Source organism: Lithobates pipiens, unplaced genomic scaffold (genome assembly GCF_037356315.1).
Source record: "Lithobates pipiens isolate NorthernLeopardFrog02 unplaced genomic scaffold, aLitPip1_a1.2 Scaffold_8, whole genome shotgun sequence".
Lineage (NCBI taxonomy): Eukaryota > Metazoa > Chordata > Amphibia > Anura > Ranidae > Lithobates > Lithobates pipiens.
Window position 1 is genome coordinate 222,638,842 of NW_027507903.1, and position 15,584 is coordinate 222,654,425.

The following is a 15,584-nucleotide window of genomic DNA, read 5'->3' on the forward strand; positions in this document are numbered from 1 at the left end:
GGGGTTCTAAGTAATTTTCTAGCAAAAAAAAACTGTTTTAAACATGTAAACACCAAGTCAGAAAAAGAGGCCTGGTCCTTAACGCTGAAATGGTTAATGAATGCACAAGATTTACTATTTAATCGTTGAAATACCTAAGGCAAGGTTATTTTGTGTATGTCTTAAAATATGCATAAGGTTAAGAGGTGTTTCTATTCCTACCTAAGAGTAAGAGAAAGGAAAAGGGTGAAATTATAAATGTTTAAGAGTTTGAGAAATGAAGCAACTGGGACCAAAATAAAGTTTTGACATATATTGGATCCATTAAGAAGATTCTAAAGGTTTTGAGGGGAAAGTTTGTTTGACTAAAGTGACTATTTTTTGGATATTACTTTTTGAATTCCCAGAATGTCAGCTAATTTCTGAGACAGTATATGTGCTTGGGTAAAATGTTCTGTTCTGAGACCTTCGGCCTTCACTTGGGTCCAGAGAGAATAAGGAACTAAAGGTGTTTATGTTTTATTAAATCCTCTTGTAATATTGGGGTTTGAGAAAAATGTTCAGTTAAATTCATTCAGTTAAAGTCATTGCACTGTTGGATTGTTTTATTTGAACTTATTTCAATTGAATTAATTCAAAACTTAATTCAATTTGAATTAAATTCTGGTTAAAAAATATTTAATGTATTGTTTGGGGGACTTTATTTGATAACAATATTTATGGACTCACTCCCCTAGACCCAGTGGACCGAAGGGAGGCGGAGTGGAAATTCTGCTAGACCCACGCAACTCCTACCAGGTACTTCACCCACCTCCCTCTCTGACACGCTCCTCTTTTGAGGCACATTGCATTCATCTATTTTCTCCAATTTCTCTAAGATTTGCTGTGATCTACCGCCCTCCTTGACTGGTATCAACCTTCCTTGATGACTTCTCTGCCTGGCTACCCTACTTTCTTCTGAAATCCCCACAATCATTCTTTGTGCCTTCAACATCCCTGTTAACGTTAATACTACTGCTACTTCTAAACTTCTCAGTCTAACCTCCACTTTTAACCTGAATCAATAGATACAGGTTCCTACTCACTTTGATGGCCACACCCTTAACCTTGTATTCTCCTATCTATGCATTCCGTGCAACCTCTCCAACAATCCTCTCCCATTCTATAATCTCCACCTTACAAGTTTTGCTCTCTCCCTGTCTTCCACCTCCTCTCCCTCCAACTGCCTAACAGTTACCTGTAGAAACCTTTGCCACCTCAACCCTTTTGTTCTCGAGTCTGCTACTGGCCACCTACCTTATGACAAATTCTCACTCCTGTCCTGTCCCAACCTAGCCACAACAGTTCACTGTCATCATTCCTAGTCAAACTCGCCCCTCTCACTACACACACAATTAGGACCTGACCCCCTACAACCTTGGCAAACAATATAATAGCCTCAAAGTTCCCCAAGATACCATAGTCCCAAATAGTGTATATAAAGAAGGAGAAGACTGGGCATAAAGCTCAGAGCAACTAAAAAGAAACTCAGAAGGAGAGTTTCCTAATAGTTCAGTGGGAACAGGGACTATTGCGGTATCATATGTTAATCAAAAAGATCATTAAAATTCAATTATATTTTATTATAAATTAATCCACATAAAAAAATGACAGACAAACATTTACATAACAGAACCACAATATATTCAATCCAATAACAGGACGGAATAGGTTCAAATACATAATTTTAACATTTCCAAACAGAGGGATTTTTTACGGAAGTACAGAGTTGACGCATAAATCCGACCGGTTTTGCGGCACTAAAAACGCTGCTTCCTCAGGGAACGTCACTTTATAAATCTAGTATGTACAAAGAAATATGATTTTTAATAATACAATACATAAATTGTGTAGCCATAAACACAGAGAGAGAAACAATAAACAATACAATAAATAACCAAAATTGATAATCATAATCCAAACATAATAGTTCATTAGAAAAACAGTAATAGATCATGACTCACCCCTGGAGCTCCCAACCCCTCAACAACCAAGCGACCTACTTCGAGACACCCTCAATTCAGGGTGCCCCCCCTGGGGGCGGACACGGGGGCATATAATAGGTAAAGAGACTCTAAAAAGGACTGGAAACAAATGGATAAAATAGTCCATTTAAAAGATGTACAATATGTGGAAACTATGTTAAAGACCATGGGCTGAAAAGAAAAGAAGGGGTTAATTGATTGATAGATAGAAAGATAGAGTCTATCACACCACAGAAGACACCCAGTGATCCATGGTCTATAAAACTATGTGCACCTCAAAAGGTTATGGTTATTGGCAAAACCTACCCCCACTCTGTCTGGTTGCTAGACAATAAATTGTATAATGTAGGTCCCAGAAAATCTTCTATAAGAAGTACCAACAGGTTCAGTAGTGGGTTTACTCTAATTAGAAGTTTAGAGAAAATATGTGGAATCAGTGAGCCAGGGGCCTAACTCTATAGTTAAAAGATAACAAAAAGCAACATTCAGGGTATAGTGGGAGCTTTACCTTTAAATCAGTGGTCCTGCGCGTGAGTCATATCGATACCGGCGTCGCTCTAAGGATCAAGATCCCAAGCGCGCCTTTTATACCCCCAACACAGAAGTAGTCAGAGCGCAAATGTGCGCTCCTTATCCATGTCCCTCCGTCACAGCGCATGCGAGGAATCGCTCGTGCGCGGAGAAAAAGGGTCCCCCATAGGACATAGAACAGGGGGAGTGCCTGGAGGCGTGACTAGGTGGGGATTTACACAACGGACAATCCCCGTCCGCCATCAAAAAGGGGGGGGGAAGGGGGAAAGGGAAGGGATCCTTGCCTCAGAAGTCCCTTCAACCAGTTAACCCTCTATAAAGTGCAAATACCTGCACACGCATCAAAATAGCCTCAAATTACTGCAGATATTCTAAAGATGTATGAGTATGCGTGTACACATATAGCACCCTCAGAGGAAGCACTTATAGGAGTGGGCCTCATTTAAGCCAGGAGGGGTAAGAGCATTTAACCGCTCTATCCATAATGCTTCTCGTCTCAAAATAGCCTGGTCCCAATTCCCCCCTCTGGGGTCCTGTGGGATGACTTCGAGAACAAGAAATTTTACCAAGTCAAATTGGAATTTGTGATGTATGCCAACATGATGGCCTACCGTAGTCATTTTCCCATTAGTAGAATAGTATAGGTGGTCACCCAGGCACTGGCGTAGTTCCCTGATGGTCTTCCCTACATAAAAGGCTTGGCAGGCGCAGACCATCAGGTAAACCAGCCCTCTGGTGCCACAATCAGCATGGTGTGGAGGTAGAAACGTCTCTCCATTCTGCAAAATTGAGGTCCCTCCTTCTTGAATCCAAGGACATTTAGAGCAATGACCACATTTATAAGTGCCTTTTGGTCCCTCCAGGGGTCCAGAATGCACTCGATAGTGACTACTTGTTAGTCTGTCTCGAAGAGAGACAGCTTTTTAAAAAACTAATTCAGGGGTGGGTTTAACATAATTTCCCAGCACATGATGTTCAGTCAACAGGTGCCAATGTTGGGATAGGATGTAACGGAGTTGTTGATGATGAGAGGAATATTTAGTTATTATTTTAGTAGTAGGGGGCTGTTGTGCATGTGGAGGGCCATAAAGTAGTGACTGACGGCTACGAGAGGAGGCTTTATTAAAGGCCTTTCTAAGGTTTGTATATTTGTATTATTAACCAGTTGCCGACCGCCGCACGACGATGTACGTCGACAGCATGGCACGGGCAGGCATATTGGCGTACATGTACGTCCCTTGCCTCCCGCGGGTCGGGGGCCCGATCGGGCCCCCGCCCGGTGCCTGCGGCGGTCGGTTTTCATCCGGGAGCGATCCGGGACGAGGGGGCGGCCATTCATTCATGGCCACCCCCTCGCGATCGCTCCCGATGAATAGGAATCCCCCGTGACATCACTTCCTCTCCTGTAATGTAAACACAGGAGAGGAAGTGATGTATTCTCTCCTCCGTGTCGGTATTTTTCGTTCCGACACGGAGGAGAGCGGATCGGTGAGTTGCACCAACACTCTACACACACAGTAGAACATGCCAGACACACTCACACCCCCCCGATCACCCCCCCAATTACCCCTGCCCCCCAGTCACAGTGACACCAATGTCATTTTTTTTTTTTTTGCATTGGTGTCATTTGTGACTGTAATAACTGTTAGGGCAGTTAGGGTTAGCCCCCTTTAGTTCTAATGTACCCCCTAACCCCCCCAATAAAGGTTTAACCCCGTGATCACCCCCTGTCGCCAGTGTCACTAAGGCTGGGTTCACATTGCAGCGGTTTATGAGAACGAATGTGATTCGCACCGCACTGCAGTGCAAATCACATCCGATCTCTGTGCGATTCGAGTTCAGCCATTCGCCGCACCCGCCACACCCGCCGCACCCGCGGCAAATTCGCACGGGACCCTTTTTTTGGCCCGCAGCAGAATCGGATCGCATGGGTGTTCACACCATGCGATCCGAGTTTGCAGATCGCACTGCGATATGCGAACTGATCTGGGGGTGTCAGTAACATTTCACTGACACTCCCAGCAGTCCGCATAGGGCAGTGTGAACTGCCGCCGGGAGGCATGCGATGCGGGAACCCGCCGCGGATTCGCGGCGTTTCCGCATCGCTCCAGTGTGAACCCAGCCTAATAAGCGATCATTTTTCTGATCGCCGTATTAGTGTCACAGGTGACGCTAGTTAGGCAGGTAGGTATTTAGGTTCACCGCAGCTTTTATAGCGCCAGGGACCCCCATATACTACCGCATAAAGCCCCCTGATTGCCCCCTAGTTAACCCTTTCACCAGTGATCACCATATAACTGTTACAGGTGACGCTGGTTGGTTAGTTATTTTTTTATAGTTTCAGGGCACCCGCCATTTATTACCTAATAAAGGTTTAACCCCCTGATCACCCGGCGGGTGTCATTTGTGACTAATAACTGTTAGGGCAGTTAGGGTTAGCCCCCTTTAGTTCTAAGGTACCCCCCTAACCCCCCCAATAAAGGTTTAACCCCGTGATCACCCCCCGTCGCCAGTGTCACTAAGGCTGGGTTCACATTGCAGCGGTTTATGAGAACGGATGTGATTCGCACCGCACTGCAGTGCAAATCACATCCGATCTCTGTGCGATTCGAGTTCAGCTATACAGATAGTATGGCTGAATTCGTGTCGCACCCGCCGCACCCGTCGCAAACTCGCACGGGACCCTTTTTTTGGTCCGCAGCAGAATCGGATCGCATGGGTGTTCACACCATGCGATCCAAGTTTGCAGATCGCACTGCGATATGCGAACTGATCTGGGGGTGTCATTAACATTTCACTGACACTCCCAGCAGTTCGCATAGGGCAGTGTGAACTGCCGCCGGGAGGCATGCGATGCGGGAACCCGCCGCGCATTCGTGGCGTTCCCGCATCGCTCCAGTGTGAACCCAGCCTAATAAGCGATCGTTTTTCTGATCGCTGTATTAGTGTCACAGGTGACGCTAGTTAGGCAGGTAGGTATTTAGGTTCGCCGCAGCTTTTTATAGCACCAGGGACCCCCATATACTACCGCATAAAGCCCCCTGATTGCCCCCTAGTTAACCCTTTCACCAGTGATCACCATATAACTGTTACAGGTGACGCTGGTTGGTTAGTTATTTTTTTATAGTTTCAGGGCACCCGCCATTTATTACCTAGTCTCACTAGTGTACCCCTAAATTTAGGGGTGTCTACTTTCCAAAATGGGGTCATTTGGGGGGGGTTTGTGCCATCTTGGCATTTTATGGCCTTCAAAACTGTAACGCCCTTAGAAAGCCTGAAGGCGGTGCTTGGTTTTCGGGGCCCCGTACGCGGCTAGGCTCCCAAAAAGTCCCACATATGTGGTATCCCCGTACTCAGGAGAAGCAGCAGAATTTATTTTGGGGTGTCATTTCACATATGCCCATGGCATGCGTGAGCAATATATCATTTAGTGACAACTTTGTGAAAAAAAAAAAAAAAAAAAAAGTTTGTAATTTTCCCGCAACTTGTGGCAAAATATAAAATATTCCATGGACTCAACATGCCTCTCAGCAAATAGCTTGGGGTGTCTACTTTCTAAAATGGGGTCATTTGTGGGGGTTTTGTGCCATCTTGGCATTTTATGGCCTTCAAAACTGTAATAGGTAGTGAGAAGTGAACTCAAAAATTTACGCCCTTAGAAAGCCTGAAGGCGGTGCTTGGTTTTCGGGGCCCCGTACGCGGCTAGGCTCCCAAAAAGTCCCACATATGTGGTATCCCCGTACTCAGGAGAAGCAGCAGCATTTATTTTGGGGTGTCATTTCACATATGCCCATGGCATGCATGAGCAATATATCATTTAGTGACAACTTTGTGAAAAAAAAAAAAAAAAAAAAAAAGTTTGTAATTTTCCCGCAACTTGTGGCAAAATATAAAATATTCCATGAACTCAACATGCCTCTCAGCAAATAGCTTGGGGTGTCTACTTTCTAAAATGGGGTCATTTGTGGGGGTTTTGTGCCATCTTGGCATTTTATGGCCTTCAAAACTGTAATAGGTAGTGAGAAGTGAACTCAAAAATTTACGCCCTTAGAAAGCCTGAAGGCGGTGCTTGGTTTTCGGGGGCCCCGTACGCGGCTAGGCTCCCAAAAAGTCCCACATATGTGGTATCCCCGTACTCAGGAGAAGCAGCAGAATTTATTTTGGGGTGTCATTTCACATATGCCCATAGCATGTGTGAGCAATATATCATTTAGTGACAACTTTGTGTAAAAAAATAAAATAAAATTTTTTTTGTCATTATTCAATCGCTTGAGGCAAAAAAATAAAATATTCAATGGGCTCAACATGCCTCTTATCAATTTCCTTAGGGGGTCTACTTTCCAAAATGGGGTCATTTGGGGGGGTTTTGTACTGCCCTGCCATTTTAGCACCTCAAGAAATGAGATAGGCAGTCGTAAACTAAAAGCTGCTTAAATTCCAGAAAACGTACCTTAGTTTGTAGATGTGACAACTTTTGCGCAAACCAATAAATATACAATTATTGACTTTTTTTTTACCAAAGACATGTGGCTGAATACATTTTGGCCTAAATGTATGACTAAAATTGAGTTTATTGGATTTTTCTAATAACAAAAAGTAGAAAATATCATTTTTTTTCAAAATTTGTGGTCTTTTTACGTTTATATCGCAAAAAATAAAAATCGCAGAGGCAATCAAATACCATCAAAAGAAAGCTCTATTTGTGGGAAGAAAAGGACGCAAATTTTGTTTGGGTACAACATTGCATGACCGCGCAATTACCAGTTAAAGCAGCGCAGTGCCAAAGTGTAAAAAGACCTCTGGTCATTTACCAGCAAAATGGTCCGGTCTGAAAGTGGTTAAAAATCATATTTCTTTGTACATACTAGATTTATAAAGTGACGTTCCCTGAGGAAGCGGCGTTTTTAGTGCCGCGAAACAGGTCGGATTTATGCGTCAACTCTGTACTTCCGTAAAAAATCCCTCTGTTTGGAAATGTTAAAATTATGTATTTGAACCTATTCCGTCCTGTTATTGGATTGAATATATTGTGGTTCTGTTATGTAAATGTTTGTCTGTCATTTTTTTATGTGGATTAATTTATAATAAAATATAATTGATCTTTTTGATTAACATATGATACCGCAATAGTCCCTGTTCCCACTGAACTATTAGGAAACTCTCCTTCTGAGTTTCTTTTTAGTTGCTCTGAGCTTTATGCCCAGTCTTCTCCTTCTTTATAACCTTGGCAAACAGATAACACCAGAAGTCTCAAAGAAATGTAAGCGTGGCTTAAGCCGCAAAAAGACCTGCCTCCCCACTGCCAAGCAGACCTATTTTATCACTTTTATTAACACCTTTTCATCCAGTCCCTATCAACTCTCCTGTACATTCAACTCTCTTCATCGTTCTACACCCACTAACTCACTCACCGCTCAGGAGATCGCCAATTTCTTCAAAAATACGATAGATACAATCTGTGAAGAGATATCTAATGCACAGATACCTCCCCCACTTAACTCCCTATGTCCACATGTTCAATAATTACTTCCCTCATTCAACTCTGCTACTATTGATAAGGTTGCTAAACTTTTTCTAACGCCCATCTAACCAGTTGCCCTCTGGAACCTGTTCCCTCGCAAATGCTACGGTCACCCTCTGGCTCTATTCTACACTCCCTAACTCTCATCTTCAATCTCTCTCCCTCTTCTGGCATCTTTCCTAACTCTCTAAAACATGCACCCCATCCTTAAAAAGCCCTCACTGGACCCAGCCAACCTTAACAACCTATGCCCCATCTACTTACTCCCCTTTTCCTTCAAACTCCTTGAACATCTGGTCTTTGACTGTGCGACCATCTGACTGAGAACAAGCTTCTTGATCCCCCTTTGTCTGTATTTCACCCTCAACACTCCATAAAAACTACTCTCATTAAACTCACAAATTATCTATTACCGGATAAAACCAATGGATTCTTTTGTACTTCTACTCCTGCCCCTCTCTGCTGCCTTTGACACAGTGGACCACCTCTTCCTCCTCAAAAAACTCCACTCTGTTGGTCTTAGTGACTGTACTCTTTGCTGGTCATCATCATGCCTATCTCACCGCACCTTCAGTGTCACTTACAATTCTCCTCTTCTCCTCCTTCTTTCTCCATCAGGGTTCTCCAATGTTCTGTGCCTCTCCTATTCTCAATCTACACCTCCTCCCTGGGTCAGTTGATTGCCTCCCATGGCTTTCAATACTATTTCTATGCCGGTGACACGCAGATCTATCTCACTACACCTCAACTCACTGCTAGAATTGCCAGGCTTCACAAGTTTGTTGCACAATTGTAGTTCGCACTGCATGATCCCAGATCAGCTTTCTTTTCAAACATTCTGCAAGTCTGCTGCAAGTTCTGGTTCAGTTACGTTGTGCAATAGTCATCCCCCCACAGAGGTCACTGTGGCTGAATTTTCATGCAGTAGACTTGCAGAGCTCACCACTGCAACTTTGCTGGAGACTTGCCATGCAAATTTGCTATAAATTGGAAAAGTGTAAACTAGAACTTGTGCTTCAAGTGTTCTGCAAGTGTACAACTTGCTAGTGAAAATGTGCAGTTAACAGACTTACAATTCTACACCTACACCGTCACAAATTTGTGGCATGTTATCCTTGCTATCAGGGTTGCAAACCTACCAGATTGAAATTCACTGACATGACACCCAAAATTTACTGGCACAGCCAAGTTTTTACTGCCATATCCAAAAGTTACAAAATTACAGTTTTAAGTGCAAATTTCAGTATTTAGTCTACAAACATGTTACAATATGCAATTAGAAAAGTGATTTAAGGTAGCTATCAAGAAAAAAACATATTTCTTATTTTATTTTCAATATAATAAATAAGTAGCTATGGGACAGGAATCGAGAGGGCAAGAAATTGGAATGGGCGGCACACACACATGAAATTGACTCTCACAGTGACACTGACAGCAGTGTGCAGCAGCACGGATGCTGATGGCACCTCACCAACATGACACATCCCCTCCTGAGTCACAGTGACAGTCTCTCTCCATGCCAGGTGGTCCCTTCAGTCCGCTCCCAGCTTGCATTCCTCCCATTCTGCAGACCTGCACATGAGGCTCCGGCTGCTCTGCTCTGTTCCTATGCACCATGACTTCACGTGATACACTACCAGCACAGTCCAAACACACTGTAGAAGGCAAACGGATGGTCTCAACCTTTTTTTTTCACTGGCATTTACTGGCAGGAGAAAAGTGCCCATGTTTTACTGGCTGCCAGTAAAAATACTGGCAGTTGGCAACACTGCTTGCTATTTGGGTAATTTACTAACAGACATAGCAGCCTGGATATCACACCACTTCCTCAAGCTCATAATAGTTCCTCCTCCACGTGCCTTTTCCCTGAGTTTTTTGTCAAAATCAACAGCTCAACGTCCCTGCATGCTATGGTTCTAGGAATAATCCTGGACTCTGAACTATCCATTTGGCCTCACATCCATTCACTGTCCAAAGTTTGCTGCCTCAACCTCCCCAACATCTCCAAAATACACTTCTTTCTAACCAATGACACCACAAAGCTAATTCATTCCCTGGTCATCTTCTGCCTCAAATACTGCAACTCCCTCCTTAATGGCTTAACCTTACATAGGCTATCCCCCCTTCAGTCCACCATGAATGCTTCTGCCAGGCTAATCCACCTTACCAACCACTCAGTCTGCTACTCCTCTCTGCCAATCTCTCTACTGGCTTTTGCTCACCCAACTAATTAAATTCAAGATACTAACGGCAGCTTAAAAAGCCACCCACAACTCTGTCACCAGCTACATCACTAGCCTAGTCTCAAATTGCCAACCAAATTGTTTGTTCTCTTCATTTCTCCCAAGATCTCCCGGTCTCTATCTCCCTTGTCTCCTCCTCCTATGGTCACCTGCCGGACTTCTCCTCTGGAACTCCCTACCCCAATCTGTCTGACTATCTTCTACTCTGTTCACTTTCAGACAATCACTGAAATCTCTTCAGAGAAGCCTATCTAGCCCCCATCTAACAACTGTACATTTATTTTCTCCTTCAGGACATCCCTCACAGTTATTACCTATTGTATCTCTTGACCCTCCCTCTTAGATTGTACACTCTAACAAGCTGATTCCTATTGTATTAAACAGTATTGTAATTGTACTGTCTGCCCTTGTGTTGTAAAGTGCTTTGTAAACTGTCGTTGCTATATAATTCCTGCATAATATAATAATAGGTGGTATTCGCGCCATGCAGGAAGTGTAAAGATGTGAAGAAGGTGAAGAAGGACCCCAGGAAGAAAACAGAAGAGAAGGATCATCATGTGACATCGGTTAAGAATAATGGGTATTTGATTAGGTTTCTTTCCCCCATACATGTGGTTAGCTTGGGGGGGGGGTTGTATATTGGAGTTGGGCTTTTAATAAAAATACTTACTAAATTATCTGTAATTCTGTTCTACAATTATGCATTGTTTCAATTAACTTCAGATAAAATCTTTTTCCTGCCACCTCTCTACTCTATTCATTAATATCTCTAGATGTCAGGAGTGTGTGCATTCCTGCATAGCTGCTGGTTCCAGCCTCCTGGTTTTGGCTGTGGCATTCTACTTGTCTGTTTGTCTACCTGCAAGGTGATTGATTTTGGTCAGACACTGGTGGAGACCAAACCTGATTTAAGCTAGCCAAGCTTGCAGTCTCATGCTTGTGATAGAGTGTGTAGATACCTGATCAAGCTGTCTGTCCTACTCTGCTAGATTGCCTTTCCGTTTGTATGACCTTGTATCTGATATCAACTATTCTCTGAATGCTGCCTACCTGGACTGTTGAACCATTCTGCCGGTCTGCTAACCGCAAGTACCTGTTTTCTTTGCTCAGTTCATGCAAGGCCCTGGCATGGTAGGCTGGCACTATAACATTGTATATAAGTCATGAGACCAACTGAGTACTGGTAGTCCTGCTTGCCTTATGAGAAAGGGGACTTCTATAGGTGAAGAACACAGTGGCTAGCTATAGTGTCTCACCACCAGCGTTAGGGATACGCGTGATAGTACAGTTATTGCTTCAGTACATTCTCACCTCCCAGGGAGATACAGTCAACTTCTAAAAGTGATATTTCCCATCATATCTCTCCTTCTGTGTCCTTCCATATTATGTATACTGTTTATGTCTATATTTATCTATGGACATGCCAATAGTACAGATTGCACTTGCAGTCTTTACACAATGTGTCTGCTAAATTTCTTATACATTTATCACTAAGTACTGACTGAGAAAAAAGAACTGGAGCCATCATGGTATAATGCCTTAAATAGATGAATTAATTATTCTGTTTTATTTAAAATTTTCTTAACTTCAATATTCAGTTTTTAATATTAAATATTCAGGCTTGTATGAGCACAGCTTACTGAAAAAAATATATTGTTCTCTGCTATATGGACAAATGGAAGGCTTACAGTAGATCTACATCCTAACTGAATGACATTTGAGTTGCCAAAGCACTATGCATGATAAACTATAGCTGTGATTTTTTTTTGTCCATAGAATACTGCTTTGCCTTTTTTCCATCTCTATGCTGCTGATCTTCCTCGATCAGTCCCCTTCAGCAACTTCACATCTACATGCACTAATCCTATTATTAGATACACATTATTGATCTGAACCAGCTGCTTAACCACTTCAGCCCCGGAAGGATTTACCCCCTTTCTGATCAGAGCACTTTTGCAATTCGGCAATTGCGTGGTCGTGCGATGTTGCACCCAAACAAAATTGAAGTAATTTTTTCCCACAAATACGACTTTCTTTTGGTGGTATTTGATCACCTCTGCCATTTTTATTTTTTGTTCTATAAACAAAAAAAGAACGTCAATTTTGAAAAAAAGCAATATGTTTTACTTTTTGCTATAATAAATATCCCCCAAAAATATATAAAAAACGATTTTTTCCTCAGTTTAGACCTATATGTATTCTTCTACATATTTTTGGTAAAAAATAATCACAATAAGCGTATATTGATTGGTTTGCACAAAAGTTATACCGTCTACCAAATAGGAGATAGTTTTATGGCATTTTTGTTATTATTTTTTTATTAGTAAAGGCGGTGATCTGCGATTTTTATCCTGACTGAGACATTATGATGGACACATTGGACACTTTTGACACAATTTTGGGACCAGTGTCATTTATACAGCGATCAGTGGTAAAAAAAAGGAACTGATCACTGTGTAAATGGCACTGGCAGGGAAGGGGTTAAACACTAGGGGGCGATCAAGGGGTTAAGTGTGTCCTGGGGAGTAATTCTAACTGTGGGAGGGATGGGCTACTACTTGCATGACAACGATCACTGCTCCAGATGACAGGGAGCAGTGATCTCTGTCATGTAACTAGGCAGAATGGGGAAATGCCTTGTTTGCATCTCCCCGTTCTTCCGCTCCATGACACGATCGCCAGGCACCTGGCTGACATTGAGTCTGCGGGACCCGTGGTCACCAAGCATGCGGCGCATTTGTGCCACAATGTCGCATCTTAAAGGGGACGTACCTGCACAATAATTTGCCCAGCCGTGCCATTGTGCCAACGTATATCATCGTGCGCTGGTCGGCAAGCGGTTAATAGTGACAAGGGTGGACTGGTAGACAGTTGTCTTTTTATAACATTATATTTCTGAATAAGAACCTTCATGGCAGGATCACCAAGTATTATTTTATTGAAAGCTGCATATTTGAAAACATTTACATTTAAATTACCTTAACATATTAAAGATTATGAGCTTTCAGTCAGTGGGTTTAAATCTACTTAAAAGAGTGTGAATATGGTCATAATAATAATAAAAAAAATGTATGCGCATATTAGACTGCTATGTGTAGGTGTCTTATTTCCTCATCTGGAACCTATTTTCCAAGTAAATGCTTTATCCAAAATAAATCTAACATTTATCCTAATAATATATATTTTATACCTTCACCTAGTATGGGACATGCAAAGGTACAAAAATATCCTCTAGCAGTTACTGCATCATACATTATGGAAATAAGATTTTATATGAGAATAGCTTTTGGATTTTGTGTAACATCTTAGCATTTTCTAGAAATGTCAGTGGTACAAAAAAGAAGAAAAATATTTTATTAAAAGTAAGCCTGATATTTTAGATAAATAATCTCCACAGATGGAAATACGAACATCAAGAATGTAATGGTAGTTATGAAAAAAATTACAAATGATTTTAATTAACAGAGTTACAGTTTTCAATTGCTGATTTTTCAGTCCTTTAAAAAAAGAGGACTCAGATGAACCAAAGTAATATAATCAAGTGAGAAGATTTTTTACTTATCATCTAGCATAAATTCTGCACCACATCCACTAGTAAATACATATAGGAATCAAGGAATAAGGTTTTTGGATTTTTAAGGTGCACATTTACAACAAGGTTAATAGAAAAAATATAAATGTATTAAAAAAAAACATTAAAAACAAACATCCACAGATGAATATTTGATGTTACAGTACATTAACGGGTACAAACTGATTCGATCTCTACATGTTACAAGTCTCGTAATTCATCAAAAAAATTTTTTGGGTTGGACTATTAAGCGGGTTTTGTATATAAAGATACATCCCCCTCTATGGTTGTACCTGATGATCCAATTCTTTGCACCCCTATGACTCCGGAGCCTCAAAAAACATATAAATAGCTTTTGAATATACATTGTATACTGTGCCTGATATCAAAATTCTCCTGAAGAAGCCATTAACTAAGGCAAAACATATAGAGATCAAATCAGGTTGCACCTGTTAATGTACTGTAACATCAGATATTCATTTTTATTTTTCTAATAAATTAATATTTTTTCTATTAACCATGTTGTAAATGTGCACCTTAAAAATCCCCAAAACCTTATTCCCTGATTCCTTAATAGAATCAAGTGTTAAATAAGGAACATGTGCTGTTGTTGCTAAAATACTATTCAGTGAGTTCTTCCCAAACTGATGTTGTAGACACCTCCTAGACATTCAGAATTATAATAATAATAATAATAATGCAAGTTTAGAACTATTACAAATAAATTATGGATCAGAATTTACAGATGAAGTTCCATTGTCAAGCCAAAAAAGTACAACTATATGGCTGTAGCATAACCACATTCGGTACTCCAATTGGCTGTTAGTCTGATATCATAGGCATTGTTATTTATTAGATTCAAGAAGAACTCTTTTGATTTTTCTTAAGACCCTCCCATAAAATAAAAAAAGTCATCAAAAAAACCTGCGGTAAAACTTTAGTTCTGGCCACTCTATAGAAAAAACCTCCTCTTCTTCCCATTTGTTAAGTAAAATGTTTGCTATGCTACGGGCATACCTTGCCCCCATAGCTACACCTTTTGTTTGATTAAAGTACTGTCCCTGATGCCAGAAATAATTATTCCACATTGCCATATGCAATCCTTCAAGTATCAGGTCAGTCTGTGCTTGCCTCATATCAGTGTGCCTGTGCAAGGCCCAATTCACAGCATCAAGGGCATCTTTCTGTTTGATGCTTGTGTATAGCGACTCTACGTTTATTATCACCAATAGCACAGAATCACTTACTGTATGCTCTTGCAACATAGAAATAATATTTTGACTATCTTTAATAAATTCTTCACAAAAAAATGTTCACAAACATCCCACCTGTTAACCCATCCTCCCGTGCCTGCACCAGGTCAGAAACAAAAAGGCAGAAGCCAGAAGGGGCATTAAACAAGCCAGTCTACCCAACCTGTGGGGGAGCCCTCAAAGACACAATGCAGGGCCAACAAAAAAAGTATGTGGGACCAGAAATATCAAGCCCTACTGTAAACAAAATATTAAATATTACCAACATATCTTTAGCAACCAGTGAGGGCCTATATCTTTGATATAGATGACTCTCCTACCCCAACTTCTAGATGTTAATAAGAATGGAGACTCCCACAGTTGATAATGGACACCCACCAGCCCTCTATAATAAATAAAAAAAGGGGGAGATAAAATGTAGTCACCTGACAAACATTATTACCACCAAGGTTTCCAAAGAAC